This window comes from Clytia hemisphaerica, unplaced genomic scaffold, assembly GCF_902728285.1.
Source record: "Clytia hemisphaerica strain Z4C2 unplaced genomic scaffold, Clytia hemisphaerica genome assembly, whole genome shotgun sequence".
NCBI lineage: Eukaryota > Metazoa > Cnidaria > Hydrozoa > Leptothecata > Clytiidae > Clytia > Clytia hemisphaerica.
In genome coordinates this window covers 156,913-175,870 of record NW_027104564.1, presented here as the reverse complement: position 1 = coordinate 175,870, position 18,958 = coordinate 156,913, and the positions used below count along the sequence as shown (strand labels likewise).

Here is an 18,958-nt window from a genome sequence, read left to right as displayed (position 1 = left end):
GCACGACGCTGACAAAATATGCACGGCATTGATTATGACATCATTAAATATGTCAATATCGATTCAACGCCCGTTAAAGAAAATAATTTGTAAATAGTTCTTTTTATCGTAAAATTTAGAAATACGAGCAAAAAAGAGTCAAATTTAATATTTGTTTCCTATCTAGATTATATTAGCGTTAGAATACAGTAAATTTTCACGAAAAATATTTCGCGATGGCGGTACGCCCAATCGCACCCACGGGAAAGTTCCAATTTTTAATTATCAGGAAATCGGGGAAACCGGTGTTCACCACGTGAATAAAAAACGTACGGAATGAAACCTAACAGAAGGTTTTTAAACAGATTTATTCAAATAAAGCTATAAGAGGTTCATTACTTGTGGATCTTAAAACCTACATAAGCAAAAACGAAAGTTGTTGGGAAGGAAAGAGTAAACGCAAGACAGAAGGTTTGGTTGTGTTGATCAGGTATGTTTTTATTCTATCCGAACTAATGTTATAAAAGACCAAAGAGGCCCTGACTGAGCCTAACCTAATTGTCAGCTGTCAGTTGCATAATTGTGAGAGAATGTGAGAGTATGAGAGCTTATTTGTATCAAAAACAAAATACACAGTATTTAGATGTACCATATCCAAGAGGCTGTTTTGAAGTAGCCTAAATGCTAAACACCATCTGGAAATGTTGAGATAAAAAAACCTCCATTATTCAAAATGAGTGTTGCAGCTTGTCATCGGTATACAGTAATGGTTGAAGTTGATGTTCCGGATAACGTATAAGAGTACACAGATAAAAAAGATGAAAATCATACCACCACTTTGCAACTTTGCAAGCATTTTGGCTTTGGGATGGAAGAGCTGGTTTGTTGTGTTGTGTTTTTTCTTAGAAATTACATCTATTACGTCATTTTTCATGCTAACAAACACGAAATAATTTTTTCAGTTTTAATACTAATAATTAATTTGGTGCTTTATTAGCACGAACATAGAGAGCTTGTTTATTTACATTCTTACGATTCAAATTGGCAGTCATACCAAAAACATTTAGCTCTTGATTAATGGGTCCTTCAATTATTCTAGGATTATCGCCTACTATGTAACACTTTCACTTTCGGCCAAAACAGAAATCGATGATGGCTTCTCATCCCGCATCGATGATCAACCAGTCAACATCCTGTCCTGCCATTCCTTACCTCACAATCAAAGCAGTCTACCTTAAACTTGAATTTTAAATTATTTAACATGTAGTACATCCCTGTGTAAGTTAGTTCATTTTTTTTTTTGTACTATTAGATTTCCATCCCCGGGGGCCGGACAGACTTTTCCTGGGGGTACAGCCGCCCGACTTTTCGTTCGACAATCGAATCTCAATTATTCGATTGTGTTCGATTGCGTTCAATTGATTCGGCGTTCGATTTGTTCGATTGACACCGTCTGAAAATTACAGTGGGAAATTCGAATTTAGCGCTGTCCTCACTTTCACTTACTAAAAAATAAAAACCACATTTCGGAACTTACGCTTTCTTTAAGAAAGTGTGACCAGTGAAACAATAACAGGATTTGATTGGCTGTGTTTTCAACTGTTATTAGGATATGGGAAATTCAAACTGTCAGCCCATACCATGCTATATATTTCGCCATCAGTATATAGAATAAGAAATCATAGCATGGATCTCCAGGCTAAGTCTGGTGCTGAATATATAGTTTAGTGGGTCAAGCTTGTTTTAGTTCTCTATCTTTAGATAAAGCCTGAAAACCTAATCTGAGACGGGGGTCATAAACGATCTTTGTCTATAAGACCTTTTTTCAAAGAGGACTTCCTGTTGAATAATTATGTAGTCCAGTCATAAAAACAATGATAAAGTCATGCATAATTTACTGTATCATGCATATTGTAATAATTATGTATGGTTTTATCATTGTTTTTCTGCTGGACTACATAATTATTCAACAGGGTGGCCTCTTTGAAAAAAGGTCTATTTTGAAGTCGTACAATCTTTTACTTCTTAAAACCATTTAGATTCAGAGGTTTTGTATATAATAAAAAAGATATTTTTTTTGTTTCATTAAAGCTCTTTTCTTTCAGCAAAATAAGCCTTTAGTAAACATTTAAACCCCTGGTTTTATTTCGATATTTACAATGTGATTTTATAGCGGGAGTTGGGAACCGGCTAGATTGTGTGATCTGATTGGCTGAATGAGCAAACGCGGGACTCGGCCCAGGACTTTTTACCCGTGTTTTAAACGCGTTTACGGGAATGTTTATTCCTTACACTTTCGTTTTCAAAATCTGTTGAACATGGATTTTGGCTTGTGACGATTACCTCGCATAACATCTGTGTGGGGTACTTACTTGTACTTGCAGCTTTAGCCGGATCATCATTGCGACGACAGTCGGCGATCAACGTTTGGATGATCATGTCCTCCTTTCTTCTTCAAAGCATCTTTATAAAATCGATCTTTGGTGACATTAAGCTTCTTTATAACTTTGTCTTCGAGTGACTCCATTGGACGACCTTGTTTTGTTCTTTTGTTGTCATTAAACAAAAGTCTCTTTGTCAGCGAATTATTTTGTTGGCGAGCTAAGTGTCCCAGGTAGCTGGTTTGTTGTTTAAGGACGAAGCTTTGAATGTCAGAGGTTTTGCATCTTTGAAGAATCTCATGATTGGTCAACATGTATCTAAACTCTTCACGTTTGCATCCGTTTCTCACAAGTTTTCTTAACATTGAAACGTAGATTGAATTGATCCTTTGCATTTGTACCTCTGATAAGTTCCAAGTCTGGCATGAGTATGTGAGACGACTTCTAACAAGCGAGTTGAAGATCATTACTCTTGTGCTTAGATGGATCTTGAAGTTTGTAAGCTTCTTTATAATTTCGTAAAACTTGGCTTGTGCGATATTGATTCGTAGGTCAATCTCGGCATCTCCCGTAGACGGCTCGTCGTATTTTACTTCATCACCAAGATACCTGAACACCTTGACATTTTCGATTGGTATATTTTCGAGAGAAACGATAGACTCAGGATAGACAGAATCAAAGTCTTTTTCGATATATTTGACTTTTGTTTGATTAAGTCTGAAAAATTAATAGATCTTTTTTTAAAGAGGCAGCCATGTTGAATAATTATGTACTCCAGCCAGCATAAAAACAATGATACAGCCATGCATAATTTTTAAAATATATGCATGATACAGTAGGGCGATTTGTGCTAAATTACCGTGTCCCGTCCGAAATCATGAAAAATAAAGTTCATTATTTAAACATAACTCTACTTTTCTATGACAGTCTATAGCCTATATTTCATGGAAATGTACCTTGACACCACCTTTTAAGGCCTAATAATAAAGATATAGGGGTTCATGGAGCTGTTAGAGCGTATGAAAATGGTAAATTTGTGGTAAAAAAAAAATCAAAACTAACTTGCACTGGAGAGAGTATCACATATTATAAGGGTTGTAACAGGTGATATTTAAGTATCATTAAACTTAGGTGAAATCCTTTTTTTGTTGCATTCTTTTGATTGGCATGTAGATATCGAAAATGATTTTGGACGGACAAAATTTGCAAAACTAAAGGCTAGAATACATTAGAAAAATGTATTGAGGAAGTAAGGAAGCTGTAAAACAGCCTGAAATTGTTCGTATAAAGGCCTTCCTCAAATTAGAATAGATCTTAAAAATCTGTATCACCTTTTTCATCTTTTTTCAGGGTGATTTGCACTAAATTTTTCCTGTCCCGTCCGAAATCATTTTCATAAAAATCTGTTTTTTTTCAAGTTTTGCTAAAGAAGAGATAAACTCAAATTTTGACAGAATTTTGCTTTGAAAAGAAGCTAATATACAGTTGCAGAGCGGCATAAACTTATCAAATAAAATTGGGTTATCAAACTGATTGAACCGCAATTCATTGATCAAACTTAATCAAATACTCACAACACAATTTTTTGAAAAAACTTAGAGTTCAATAAATTTTTTTAATTGAACTTTAAGCGTTCGATTGAGTTCAATTAGTTTGATTGTTCGATTGGTTCAACAAGTTCGATTGATCGTGTCTGGATTAAAAACTAGGCTAATCTTACCTCTTTTATCTTTCCATTTGTGACAATACAATGCTGACAAGTTGACACAACACATTTAGAAAGTAATCTCTGTTAGAAGTTTATATATAAGACAAAATCTTCAAGAAAAGCGAAAGTGGCCTCTTCTATAGGCTACGTCATAATCTCCCTTTGTTTCGAGCGTAAAACTCCTACTCTTAGGATATGAGCACTGCTCTTGTTTTGAATATTGAAATTCTCCGGCTAAATTACATGCACACTGACCCTTCAATCCATGATCCTAAGATGTAGACTATTTCTCATCTTCATTTCTTTGAAAAAAGGGGAAATTTGATGCAAGAGTTAGAATGTCAACAAAGTGCCGTAAAGAATCATTAATAAAAGAAGAACTTAAAATCTTAAATACTTTCATTTATATATATTTTTTAATTGAAATATTTTTTTTATTTTCCGATTTATTTAATGTTGGTCTGACATAGTTATAATAAAATACTAATTGATACCAACTGTAGAGAATACGCAATACTATAGTAAAGAATATATAAGATAGAAAATTTTTACATACATATTTTACAAAGACAAATATATTTGTAAGGTTTATTTCTTTCAGCAAGGATTTGAAAGAATCCATTGATGGTTTGAGCTTAATTTTTTCTGGGATTTGATTCCAGATCAGGCTTCCTCGGAATAAAAAGGATTGAGTTCCAAAACGTTGAGACTTAGCCTTAGGTATTGTCATCAAAACTTTGTTTCGGGAGTTAAATTTCATTTCCTTTGTTATATAGATTTGTTGCATGAACTTTGGATTTAATTTATTTTTGGATTTGTAAACCTCACAAAGTAGAAAGCAAAGCTGAATTTCATGAACTGTTTTACATTTGGCGTTTTGCAATAAAACCTCATAGTCATTTATGAAACCACAAAGTAATGTTCTCAATGCCTGTTTATGGACTAAATTTCTTCATATGTAGTTTTATTACAAAACATCCAAATTGAAACAAGTTGACATGATGTAAGCGTTGAATATCAACTTTCGTTGGTCAAAATTTAGATAATTAACTCCAGACTCTCGACCTAGCTTTAGAGCAAAGATCTTTTTGATATGTAATTCGAAAGAGAGATTGTTATCAATGGTAATACCAAGGAGCTCAACAGAATTTGTAGATTTTGTAGTTTTCTGACAGTGATTTCTATAGGAAGATTCTCATTTCCTAAAACTATCCTTTGAAATTTACCAGAATTTGCAGCAAGGTAGTTGTTTAAAAACCAGTCTAAGATTATTTCCAGGTCAAACTCTAGATTCGAGATGACTTCTGCAAGAGTTTCAGTACACGAGTGTTAGGTATTATCATCTACAAAATTGCAAATGCTAGCTTTCACAATAAAAAGAAATAAATCATTTATGAAAATATTAAATAAAAGAGGCCCGAGAATCGAGCCTTGTGGAACACCTAGAGTGATCTCTTGCCATTCGCTGTATTCAGAGCCGATTTTTGTTCTCTGATAGCGATTACTCAGATAACTTTTCAATAGTTCAAGTAGGCTTTGAGCTTTGTAATCAGAAGTTTGTGATCAATGCAATCGAAAGCCTTCGATAGGTCCATCAAAACTGCCCCCACCTTTCCGGACCCATCAAGACTTTGATGCCATTGACCAATCATTTGTAATTAATGTTGAGTGCTGTGTTTAGCTCTAAACCTTGAGTCTTGAATCGAAAACGTCATCGAAGTAGGATTTGGAAAATTTTCTATGTTTGGTTTTTTGCACAAACCCCTGTAGCTATGGACGAGCACCATGTTGCTAAGATGTTGGCTTGAAATCGAAAATGAAACCGCTGAAATTGAAAATAAAAGCGACCTGCACTGCAAATCCCGTAATCTTGATATATATAGGAGTTTTATATATTTGAAAAAGTTATTTATTGTTTCGAGTGGGAGAGTCTGGACTCATCAGAGGATTTATCGAGTATTGAAAGACATAGTTGTTCTTTCCTAGGTGGTGTCATTCAAACGAATCAAACACAAAATCAATTGAATGCAATCAAACATGATTGAATAATTGTGACTTGATTGTAGAACACAATTGAATATTATCCAGGTACTTTGTGTTGGATTGTATTCTTAAAATTATTACCCCAATTTTGTGTTCGATTCTATTCAACTATATATGTTTGATTTTGCTTGGTTGATTCTACTCCTACTTATATAGGTAGGCCAGACGTAATTAATCAAACCAATCGAACTGTATTTTTAATCGAACTTCGTCAAACATAAGCCAACTTTGTTGTCCGATTAATGTTTGGCTAAGTTCGGTCGTCAAACTTTAATTGAATATTCACAAAAAAGAGACGTTAATAGTTCTATAAGTTTGATAACATTAATCGAACCTGATCGAACTTAATTAAACTTAATTGAACTTAATTGAACTATGTCAAATTTAATTGAACAATAATGCGAGAAAAACTTTCTAGGCCTCTGCGAGCTAGCCAAGGTTCTAAGCTAATAGTATAATTTTGACTTTTAAAAGATGGTACACTATTAGCTTAGTTGCAAACAAAATGGGTGAAAACATGCTCGCCTTTTATGAAGAGTCCCCCCCCCTGCTCGCTCGCGTGGAGTGGATAGTAGCCATAAGAGATAGGATTACATATATTTTTTGTCGTCGAACTTTGTCAAACTTTTCTTACTGTCAAACTTTGTTGAACTAAATTTTTTGTCCAATTTGTCAAACGTTTCCGTTAGTTGTTGTCGAACTTTGTTGAACATAATATATTTTGTCGAACTTAATTGAATACTCACAATTTTAGCAGCTTTTATCAAACAATTTAATTTCAACTACATCTTCAGTCTGATGGAGGTTTAAAAGGATGTTGGAAGTGGAAGGAAAAATTTCAATATTTGAAAAAGCATCTATGCCCTCTCTTTCAAAAATTTTTTCTAACATCCTAAAGACCGAAATTAGAGGAATGCAATTCAACACAAGGGAGGGCATAATCCGATCATTCTCTTGCTTGCAAAACTTGAAGATAGGGGTTGAATGATTGCCAAAATATCTTGCTTTACAAAGTTGAATTCGATTCGATATGTATGGCAAATATCTGAGGGAAGACCTTCCCTTCCAAAGTTGGCTTTGGAATTCAGCTATCATCTTGATTATTGAGCTATTGTGAGGCTCTGAAATCTGCCGGTCGAGAAAGGCAATCAAATTCTCAAATTGTGGTTAAGTGAGATTCAAGATTAGTGACTTGTTCACCGTATTCAACCCAGTGTGCGCCTGCGGGGTATTTGTATTTACGTTTCTGTAAATTCTTGATCAGTGCTTGCTATACATAAACACAACAAAGGGAGGGTTGCTCTCTTGAAAAGGTAATAAACGTCGCAGCAATCCTTTTCACAATCAGAGTTTAGCTGCTAATCTTTCAAGGCATCTCCAACAGCCAATTCTAGCGGATGGCTTGGGCACCACATTTGTAAATAATGCTCACCTAGCTCTACTTTCATTGTATTATACAGTGAAATGTTGACACTTGCAACATCTAAACATAATCCAACCTCATGTTCTGAACGATCTGTTTCCAACTTTGCTTTTGTAAACAAGTTATCCATGGCAGCTTTCAGGCCTTTAACGTTAGCACTTTCTGGTTCCTCCAGTGACAGTATCGAAAACTTTGGTGAGCCATCCAGAACTGTTTTGATCTAATATAGCTCTTTTTCGTCTTGAGTTTTTCCTGAGTTACTTTCATCTTTCATTGTGCTATAATAGTAGCGAACTTTTCCATTGTTTAATGTAATGCTTTACTTTCAAAAACTTTGTGTCATATAATAATTCATCTCTGCTCTAGCTTTGTCCATCAAACATCCTTTACCACCGAGATCAGCTTAACAAATATGAAATAAGATTGTTTGTGATGCAGGGACTTCTACACTGGATTTTTAGCCAAGGGAAAGATTTTCCAGAGACCGGGGTGAATACGTCGATTCGTTATATTTCAGGCTTATTTAAAAATGTGAAAAGATCACAATGAGACAGGGGTGTTATCTGACTAAGACTATAGTTCATTCAACCACTAAAGAAAAGGACTTTTGAAGTTGTAGCTCAATTTGAACAGGTTTTCTGCAATTTTACAATTATGCTATCTTTTTTTCTTTCTATTTTTTTTCTCATTTTCTTTCTTTTCTGCATTAAAATTTGCCTGTCTCTTGGCATGAATTTCTTTTTAAAAGAAAGTTCAGAGATACATTGTTTTTAGCATTAAAAATGAAGTGTTCTGAGAGAGCACAGGGCTCAAAATAACAGTCGGACATCGGACATTGTCTGACCCAAATGGCTTCATGTCCGACCCAAAAATCATAATTTTCAAGCTAAAGCAACCCTGATCGGATATTTTGTCCGACCCACTTGAAATCGTTATTTCGAGCCTTGAGAGCATTATATGCGTATGTTGTTTAAGATTGAATTAGAATTATTAGTCAGTAAAAAGCCTAAAATATTGCCATTAGAATGAGTTGGCTTTTTTAAATTATATCATAGATCAGGGGGGGGCAAGCAGTTAGTACAAGAAATCATCCGGACTAACTGATTTTTAAACATCAACGATTCTAAAAGAACGGCACGACACAGAAAAACAGAAGCAAAATTAGAGCTAACCAAGAACAGATTTCAAACAAAAAAGCGCATATTAAGCCTTTGGAAAGAAGATCTGGTAGTCAGAGCTTCCTAGGAAATGCAGTTAGTACTGGTTAGTACAGTTTTCTTTCTTGAACTTTTCTAAGACACCACCCCTTTGGCAGTTAGTACACATCTGTACTAACTGCTTTTTAACATTTTGAAAGATTGACCACCACCCCAAAAACAGGCATGATGTCTGAAATTGACCAAGTGACCCCCCCCCCTGCATAGATTCAAGTTTGAAATTGATGTAAAATTATTTAAAACATAGGGAAACTATTTGTTGCAGTAAAAAAATAGGAAGATGCTCGTCAGAACATCTCTACTTTTTCTCTAGGGAAAAAATATTCTCAGTTTTTATTAAAAAAAAAATCTAAAAGTTTACTATGTAACAGTATCTCCCCCGGGAAAATACACCCCAACCCTTCACTAGGCCTAGGTGCCAAGGATGCACAAATCACAAGCTAGATCCAAGCTTGTTCTGTTCTGGTGCTATGAATTTCTTGAAAATGTATAAACAAAAGTCCTTTTCAAATTACTTACTTTACTTAAAAGCTAATTAAAATTCAGAAACACGCATGTTAAGCAGTCAAAAACATTCTAATCAAAAAGGAAATCATTTCACCAACGTGACAAGGACAAAACTCAAAAGTGACAAACCGACCAATCAACACAGCAACAAAACTAAAAATCTATAAAAATGAAAAAAGAAAAACAGACAAAAAACAGACAATCTTACAATAGACAATCTTACAATAGACAATCGACAAATTGACAAATTTATCGTAGAGAAAACTGGTAAGTGAATTTAAAGTTGAGAAATAAATGGAGAACTGATAGATAAAGACTAAACAAAGTCTTGTATCACTATCAGGTCCTGCCATGAGTAAGCTTGCCCTGTCTGCTACTCAGTCTCCTGCCATCTAACTGAAAGAGAAGAAATTGTTGATCAAGTACAATCTTGAGAAGGATTTATTTACAAATTTTTTTAATGGTTACTTTTTTCAATTATGTGCCTCAATGGAAATGCCAAGCAAAGTTTTGGATCTTGCAAAATATCAAAGCCTTTGTTAACTTTCCCCAATCTTGAAAAAAATCAATTCTGCCACCCAAGCTCTGTTTTCTTCTTTTTGAAAATATGGAAATTTCAAAGGATCACTATTGAAATTATGTTTTCAAATGTGTTTTTATATACCGCTGGTGTGATTTTGAATAATAAATTTTTATATTGTCAAAGCTATTAGACATGCACCCACATACTTTTACTCTTTAAAAAAGTTATCAAACTGTGAATTTTAGTTTCCCTTTGATTGTTATGTCAAACAAAAATATAAGAAAATGAAGAAAAACTAGTCAGGGATAATAATGATATGACTTAACATAATGAGTACACCTATATTATTATTTAGATCGAACTGTAATATGACATTTGATTTCTATAATTGGTTGTATTGTTTTGAAACCTTTAGAATATTTTATTTTTTGCACTATTGTACTCCATCTTAAGCTTAAGCAGGTTTAGGTTTAAGAGCCGAAAGTAAAAGAATAAAGATTTAGAAAAAAAAAGAAAACTTATTTTTGGAAACCAAAAAACAACAACTCTTGCTTAGAACTTTGAAGATAAAATAAAAATGTTCGTGACTTATAGTTTATATTCTTCATTCGAAAAAATATATAAGAAATATACCAATTCTGATAAAGAACTAAAAAAAGAAATTGTTTTTCTACTGTATCCCTTTATCCCTTATCCTGTACCCTTTTAGTTTTTCTCACATAAACTATGGTTTAGATAGTGTTAATATATCGAGAAAAAACTTTTGTTTTGTGTGTCACCCCACTTGCGTTAATGTGGTGACCAAAAATAGAGACAGGATGAAGAGCAGGAAACTATTTTGTTTTTAACAATGAACGTATTTTCCGTTCGTTTGAAAATATTTTCATTTTTGTGGTATATTGATGATATACTTCATCGTTAACGCAAAGACTTCTTTTTATAGTGAGATTAGGCTCTAGGCTTGACAAAATCAGATATAGTTCTAGTACATTTTGAAATTCCTTATTGAAGTACAATATGTGCTTTCCTCTTTTTCCTCTTTTTGCAAATTTTACGTTTTTAATGTTCTGAATTTCTAATTTCACATTATTCACATTTATTGATGCATAAGATTGACCGTATTACAAGACTGTATTAGGTCACTACGTAGAGAAGTCACCTGAAAATAAGCACCTTTAAAGGGGGATATGAAAAATCAGCTGCCATGTTTTTTTTTCAATACCATGAAATTTTAATGCTCTTTTTATAGATGTTCTACTTTTTTTCCTTTGTGACTTTGCTTTTTGGAATAAAGAAAAAGTAGCGTATGATTTCGTGGGTTCTATTATTCATCTGCCAGCCTTCCTTTCTCCCTATCCTCCCCTCTTATTATTCTTTCATGATTCGATATTATTCATCAGAAGACAATCAATCTCAAAGTATGAGCATCAAAAAAAACTTAGGTAACTTTTCAACGTTTTTTGGAGATTTAGATTTTATTTTAGGTCGTTTTTTCAACCTCAAACATTACTAGTAGGACATTCAAGCTTTTGAATAGTACTCAAAGGTTGAAGTGCTAGATCACAGGGACTGCAACTTTCAATCTCTATAATGTTTCGAAACAAAACCAGTTTTTCACTCAGGGCGATGATTACCCACAATTTGATCTTTATTCCACACAAATTAAATTTCTCAGTTTTCAGTGATCATTATTTTTTGTACCCTTTTCCCCCATCTTTTTAATAATAAGGTACCTTTCTTCATCGTGTATTGAGGTAAATGGATCTTTTGTTCTCCTTAATTTTCACTTTATTTAATTTCTTTCTCAATATTAGTATAAATAAAGCTTACGAAAGACTGTAAAAAAGATAGAGAGGAGGAGAGAAGTTTGCTCTTCATATATGTTTAAACGAATGATATTTCCCCCCTTCTCTCTTATGATCATTTTCTGGTCCTTACTTTTTCTTTATATCATAATTTTCAACTTTTCTCTCATCATTATATTTGTCCTTTTTCTTGATCATTCATTTTCCCTCACACTTTGATGGAGTGCGACCTCTACTGTTTATCTGTTTCTCAACTCAACAAGGAGAATTTATAATGTACTTCAAAAAAGGAAATGTGGATTTTGTGATCTTTTAACTAGAAAGGATACTAATGTTTGTGATGACCAGTGGTTCAAACACTCTTTTGGGGTCAGTATTTGAATTCGATATGAAAAATTTATCGTGTTTTGATCTTGGACAATTTATTGTTACATCGAGCTCTTAGGTTAAGTGTTGATAGTGTAGTATTTATTCCACTTGCTATAATCTTAAAGCTTTTGTTTACAGTTTAGTCGAAGAACTTTACAACAATAGCAGTTTTTAGTGGGGATGATTATTATGAATTATTTTCAATTCATCCTCGGGGTGTTATCTTTAAAAAAAGTAAACTTTGGACGTTTTGTGCGTAGGTATGTGAGAGATCAAAGTGTTCAGTATTTTCAAAACTTGAAAATGCAAAAAGCCTTGGGGATCCTAATTTTACAAGGCGTTACAGTAGGCCTCTTTTCATCTTCTAAATTTATGTGAGTTAGTTAATGCTTGGTTTTGTGAGTACTATATTACTGTACCATTAAAGTTTTGTGTCACTTTCAAAAATACAATCGCTAAATGCCTCTAAATTACTTCTTAATTTCTGAAAATTTTGCGATTTTACCTTATGCAACAAAATGGCGAAAACTTCTGAAAATCTTAACACGGAAATTTCATCAAAATATGGATCCTGCACCCCAAATGAATGCTTTATAAATGAAATAATACGGGATAACGATGTCTTGCAGTGTAGGAAGTGTCAAAGATTTGTTCATTATGCCTGTTCGGAGCTTCCAGCCTACCAAGTTCAGATTTGCCTTCAGTACAAAGCAAGGAGATTCGAATGTGCGAAATGCATCACAGTCACGCCAATATTATTAGAGAAGTTCAAAACAAGTAAACAAAGAACGACCAATAACAAGGCAACAAATACTGGAGGTAAAGAGAAAGATCAAGATGAGCAATGTGTTTTCGCTAAACTGGATAGACTGGAGAAGAAGATCGACGACCTTGTAAACAAAGATGATGTCGTTAAAGGATCCAAACAACAGCAGACATACGCTAGCATCGCTAAAGATGAGCTAAAGAAAAAAGACCACGATATAGAATCAAAGCAACAACAGACATACGCTAGCATTACTAAAGATGAGCTAAAGAAACAAGAGGTAACGATCAAGAATTTCATCAAAGAAGAGAAAGAAGAAGAACGATGGTTAAACTTAACAAAGTACAATATCATTGTTCACAACCTCGGAGAGAACAAACATGAAGACCTAGAAGAACAACGTGTAGGTGATAAGGATTATGTTGAAGAAGTTGTACAAAAACCAAATGGGATTAAAGGTAAACATCGTCAGCGCAGAAAGAATAGGAGCTCGGAAGGACGAAATGTTCAAAACAAAAAGATGGCGACCGTTGAAAGTCGTGCTAAAGAACGAAGAAGAGAAACGTCATATTCTGGCATCAGTCCACAAATTAGAGAAAGACGAATTTAGAGTATCCGACGATTTTTCGAAGAAAGAACGCGAAACCATCAAAGAGTGGCATAGGAAGGCAAAGGAGAAAACAGAATTACAAAAGGATGGCAGCTGGATATATAAGGTTAGAGGAAGTCCTCGGACAAGACTCTACTTTAAGAAGATCTGTAACAAACCCGTTACTGAAAATGAAATATTGTAAAGACGACTGGTTAAGAGGCCCACCGTGCGCCTACAACTGTAAAATTGTAAAATGTTAAGCATGATTATTTCATAGAGGTCGATAGACCTGAGAAATATATTACTGTAAATTAAAAATTATCAAAAAATAAAAAATAACTTGATAAACAGCCCCTTCCTGTTTTTTCCTACCCTACTCACCTTAAACAGCTTGTATTTCTCATCTGTTTTTCTTTTACCTATTGTAAAAAGGGATCAAGATGTCTTATTATTTTGCATCCATTTTTTTTGCAATTGCAATTGAGCTTGGCAACAGATTAGCATAGGAAATGAATGAAGTCCTTTACCTTTCTTCATTATCTTTGAAGAATTCCCCTTGCAAGGTTCTTGCTACGTTTCGAAAATAAAAAATATTATGTTTTGTGTTTGTTTTTTTGCCTTTTTTGAAAGAATAAAATTTTGGTACGTCTTGGTTTGATTTAAAATCATTTATAAGGCGAGACCAATTTAATTTGTTGTTCTACGGGCAGATCGTTAGCAAAATATGGGTCGGTCGGTCGGTAAAATAAAAATAAATTTTTCATTTATCAGGGTTGGTAAGGTACCGAAAATGTTTTCCAAAAAATATCTGGTTAAAAAATTCACTTTTTTTTCTCTTCGATGCAGATCATGTTAAAATCTTAATGTATGGAATGCTTGATTTTCTAGAATTTTCAATTTCTTGAATTAATTTTCAGCTTTATTCAAATTTGATTCTTACAAATAACTAGTGTGTAAAATATATTGTAGTGGAAATTCATTATTATTATTTTTTTTGATTTTAGCAAAAATAGGGTCGGTCGGGCCCGTAGAACAACAAATTAAATTGGTCTCGCCTAATGGAAATCTTCGAACTGATGTCTGACTGTCCATTCTAACTTTTTGTTTTGTTATTTTTTGGACAATGGTGCGTATTTTTGTACTTTCTTTTAAAATTCAAATTTAAGATTTCAGGTTATTTTTAAAACATTTAATTAAGCCAGGACGCAGGAGTGTATTTTGGTGAAAAGCTGTTTACTTTTTTTTGCCAAGAAGAGAGATTCTTTCTACCACCCTCGATGAAAACATCTTCAACCTCTCATTGAAAGAAAATGAAATGGAGACTCTTTATCTCTTTGCTATCATGGGACACAGGAAACATATTCATATGACTAAATCCATATATATCCATTGAAAGAAACTTGTATCAAGCAAAAGATCTAACAATATCAATCTTTTTTGTGAACTTCATGTTGTTATACTTGTTCGAATTGTTGTTATTATAAGTTAATACTTCGAATTGAAAATAAAAAACTTTTCTTGACGTTCGAAAATGTTACTTACAAACCAAAGATATGCCTTTACTTCTTATGTGCTTACAGTTAGGTTTCTTTTACTTTCCCCTCCTCCTAAAGAAAAAGCATCATCTTATCTTGATTTCAAATCAAGTAATAGTATAAAACAAAGGTTCGCTGATATCTTGTGTTTTTCCTGAAAAAAATTTTCACGAAAGTGAAACGCGAAATGAAAAAAGAAACTTGGATTTCGAAGGTCTTATCTTCTGCTCTTTCCAATCATTATCATTTTTCAGGTTTTTTCTTTTATTCTTTCGGTTTTTTGTGATAAGGATGATTCTGGACATATTTTTGAACCTTAAAGTAGGGCTTTATTTGAGATATTTTTTGATATTTTGATGATATTTTTTGCTTGCCGGAGATTCCATTTGATCGGAAAAGGGTTATTGATTAGTAGAGTAGTTACTTTTGAAAACAACATCCGTATTCTGTGTTCTGATCTTGAAATCCGGTAGCATCCATGGGTGGTCGCTTCTTTATCGTAACATGAATTATACTTTAGATGCCTTAGTTTTGATACTTTTAATCAACAATTTGGAAAATCTTTACGCGTAGCTTCCGGACGTGGCGTCCTAACGTTTCATTGTTTTATAAAGTATGTTTAACATTGATTAAGATTGAGTCTGTTAAATGAAGCGCCCAGGCGCCCTACGCACCTGAATTTCGACATGCCTTTAAGTTTTGACGCACCTTCTTACGCGCTTTATTATCGATGTGCCCTAAATTTTTGACGCGCCTTACTTACTTGCCTTATTACCGACGCGCCCTGAGGTTAAGTATCAGTAGATAACTCAGGACGACGGACGAATTTGTGAAGCCTTCGTTTGCGCTACGGCACTTTTCTACAGGCTAACCCGAAAGCATTTTTTATAAGCATCTTCTTTATAAGAAACCAATCAATAACTTTTGATTTGAGGGGATTAGGCTTTCGGTAAGCAGTATTTTCAAAGCAAGTAAGGGGCTGTGCTTAACTATCGCTATAAATGCCCCCATAGCCCTGAATTTATGATAATTTAATAAGGAATGCTACTTTTAGCCTGAGTAATCGCCCTACCGTTACACTCTTATTTATTTATAAGCATAACGCTTATAAGCACAATTTAGCTGAAATTTGGAAAATAATAAGGCATAATCAATTAAGTATGAACTCGCAAGAAAATAACACACTGAGAATTCAACCAGAAAATGATTGATAAAACCATGTGTCATTGAGTCTATAAATAAATATTTACGAAGTGTTTTTGATAAATATGATAAATGATGAAGAAATAAAATCACTTCTGTCTCATAGAGAATGCTTTTTTTTTCTGAATAATTTTTTGCAGAACATTCGCCTTTCACGTGCCGGGGGCAATAAAAATCACGTCAAAATTTACAAAAATTTAAGGTAGTAATACTGTAAGGCACGTCAAAAATTTAGGGCGCGTTGATAATAAGGCGCGTAAGAGGGCGCGTCAAAATTCAGGTGCATAAGGCGCGTGGGCGCGTAAGGCGCGTCATTTAACAGACTCATTAAGATTCGGTAAAAGAATAATAAGAAGATAAAGAAGATAAAAAAGTGGTCATCTGATTTCTCACGTTCACCAGTTTATTTATTTCATCATATATTTGGTATTCAAAAGAAAATACAGTTTTACCATAATGATATATCTCTTTGCTTCTGATAAGTTTGTTTTACTTCTAAGAATACTCGGGTTTTTGGACCTACTTCGGTGGAGGTCCTATAAATTAACCTCTGTTCGTTCGTTCGTTTGTTACCAACTTTTCTCGAGATTGGCTCATTAGTTTTTTCTGATTTTTTGCACAAAGATGTGTAACTATAAACCCTCGAATGTGACAGAACCCGATTTTCGAAAAAAAAATAATTTGTGGGCCAATTTGGGCCAAAAAACGGCTCAAAAACGGGCTTTTTTGGGCTTTGTGAAAAATCGGATCATTAATTTTTTCTGATTCTTTGCATGAAAGTGGGGTACCATCATAGGTAAAAGATGACTCAAGCAGATTTTTGCAAAAATATTTTTTTGGCTCAAAAAACGCATGTTTATCCATATAATCACTATTAATAAGCATATATCAATGTTCTTAGTCAAATTACTCAATTTTTTTATGAAATAGATATTTTTTTTGCTCATGAGGGCTTACTTTTGAAGAATATGTGTGTTTACACATGAAATTTGGTTGCTTGGCGTGTTTTTAAAGAAAAACTGGCAAAATTCGATATTTTTTTATAAGCACATTATCAATTACTTAGGTATTACATAGCTTTTCTCGAGATTGGCTCTTTCATTCTTTATGATTTTTTGCACAAAGATGCGTAACTATAAACCCTCGAATGTGACGGAGCTCGATTTTTGGAGAAAAAAAAATTTGGGTAAATTTCAGCTAAAAAACGGCTAAAAAAAAGGTTTTTTGGACTTTGTGAAATATTGGATCATTGTTTTTTTCTGATTTTTGGCATGAAAGTAGGTAAAAGATTGCTCAAGCAGATTTTTGTTAAAAAAAACGCATATTTATCTTTAAGAATCACTATTAATAAACATACATCAATGTTCTTAGCCAAATTACTCAATTTTTTGATGAGATAGATGTTTCTTTTGCTCACGAAGTCTTGAATATGAAAGAATATTTCAAGAGTATGAAATTTTGGTTTCTGAACGTTATTTTTATAAGAAACAAACGACTCATTTTAATAGATCGTCACTGTTTGTGTTCTGAATGATTGTTTAATGGTCACGCTCACGTAGATATCAATATCAGTTTCTAATCAACTGATGAATGCGTAAGCAAGAAACTTTAAGTATTGAAAACAAATACAACGTTTCTTAATCTTTAGATATCAATTATATATGTGTGCATAACCAGGTAGGTCCATAAAAGTATCACTTGTTGCAGTGTAAAAGTCTTTATTGTTTATCTGGTTTTTAGTTTCTTCGATAAATCTAGCTGCTGTAAAGAATTTCTTCCTATGCCCACATGGGTGATCCGAAGACTTATTTATCGTTAAATGTTGACCAGTGCATAAGATCCCACCAGGATCGCTGTAAGCATCTCCATGGTAATGCATCGTTCTTTCTAATCTCAAGAAGGAGTTTTGGGCTAAATAATGAATGGGAGAAAAGAGAATTTTTGTAAAGTTATTGTCACCTACTGTTAAGATGATTCTAACACTATGCTTATTTGTGGTGAAACTGGATCGTCTTGACTCTTGAGGCTCTGATACAGAGCGAAGGTAAAGCTAGTTTGACCTCATCCCGAAGTTTTAGAACGTTAGAAAGAGAAAACAGTCAACTTATTTGTTTGCAAAGTGGTTATGTATGGTGTATAGACAGTCATTCATCTGTTTTTATGGCTTTTACATTCGTCTGTACTTTTAATAAAGTTGTCTTTTACACGACAACTATTTGTCTATTACAAACGACGACCTTGCCATGATGGCGCCGTTCGAAAGGTCGCTGAGAAATCTTTATTTAAGCCATAGCTCTTGATTTAAGCCATAGCTCTGCATAGCTTAGAAATGTTGTCGTTATTTATTTTAATGTAAAGGAGTGCGTAATTTTTTTGAAGAAGTGCGAAATTTCCATTTGATTGGAAAGGGGTTATTGATTAGCATTGACTTTTGCTTGTTAAATATTGACCATGAAATTCCTCTCTTGGTACTCCAACCTTCTTTTCTTTTCTTTTTCTCTTGTAAACAATCGACTGTGAAACTGATATTGAAAACTTTTAATTAAAAGTACTACTGAAATGGTGAAAAAGTTATTTGTTCATCAAAAAATATTAGAGTACTGAGTAGATATCTCTTTCACTCACTCGCTCGCCTAACATGTTAACATCTTGTTGAATCCAGGCTGGCTGTATTTTTATTATCTACTCTTTCTTACAAAGTTTTACCTGACGAATATCTTGATTCGACTTTTCAGTCCTGGGTATTTAATCTTCTTTCTCTGATTTTTTGGTCTGCGATTGGATTTTTTGTAGGAGGTTTGGGATTTTCATTCAAAATTACTTATCAACCCTTTCAGGGATTGGAGATCATCGGTGGAAGTTAAAAAAGAGCGAGAAAGTGATATGATTTACATTAATTTATGATGC

At 33.7% G+C, this 18,958-nt stretch overlaps 1 protein-coding gene across 1 annotated transcript in view; it reads left to right on the top strand.

Annotated features, from left to right (window-relative positions):
* Positions 1-408: 408 nt before the first annotated feature.
* Positions 409-18,958, top strand: part of LOC136823395 (vacuolar protein sorting-associated protein 41 homolog) — a 94,173-nt gene continuing 75,623 nt past the window's right edge. Inside the window, exon 1 of the mRNA XM_067079578.1 lies at positions 409-469. The gene's annotated coding sequence lies outside the window, so the exon portion shown is untranslated. The remainder of the gene's footprint in view (positions 470-18,958) is intronic.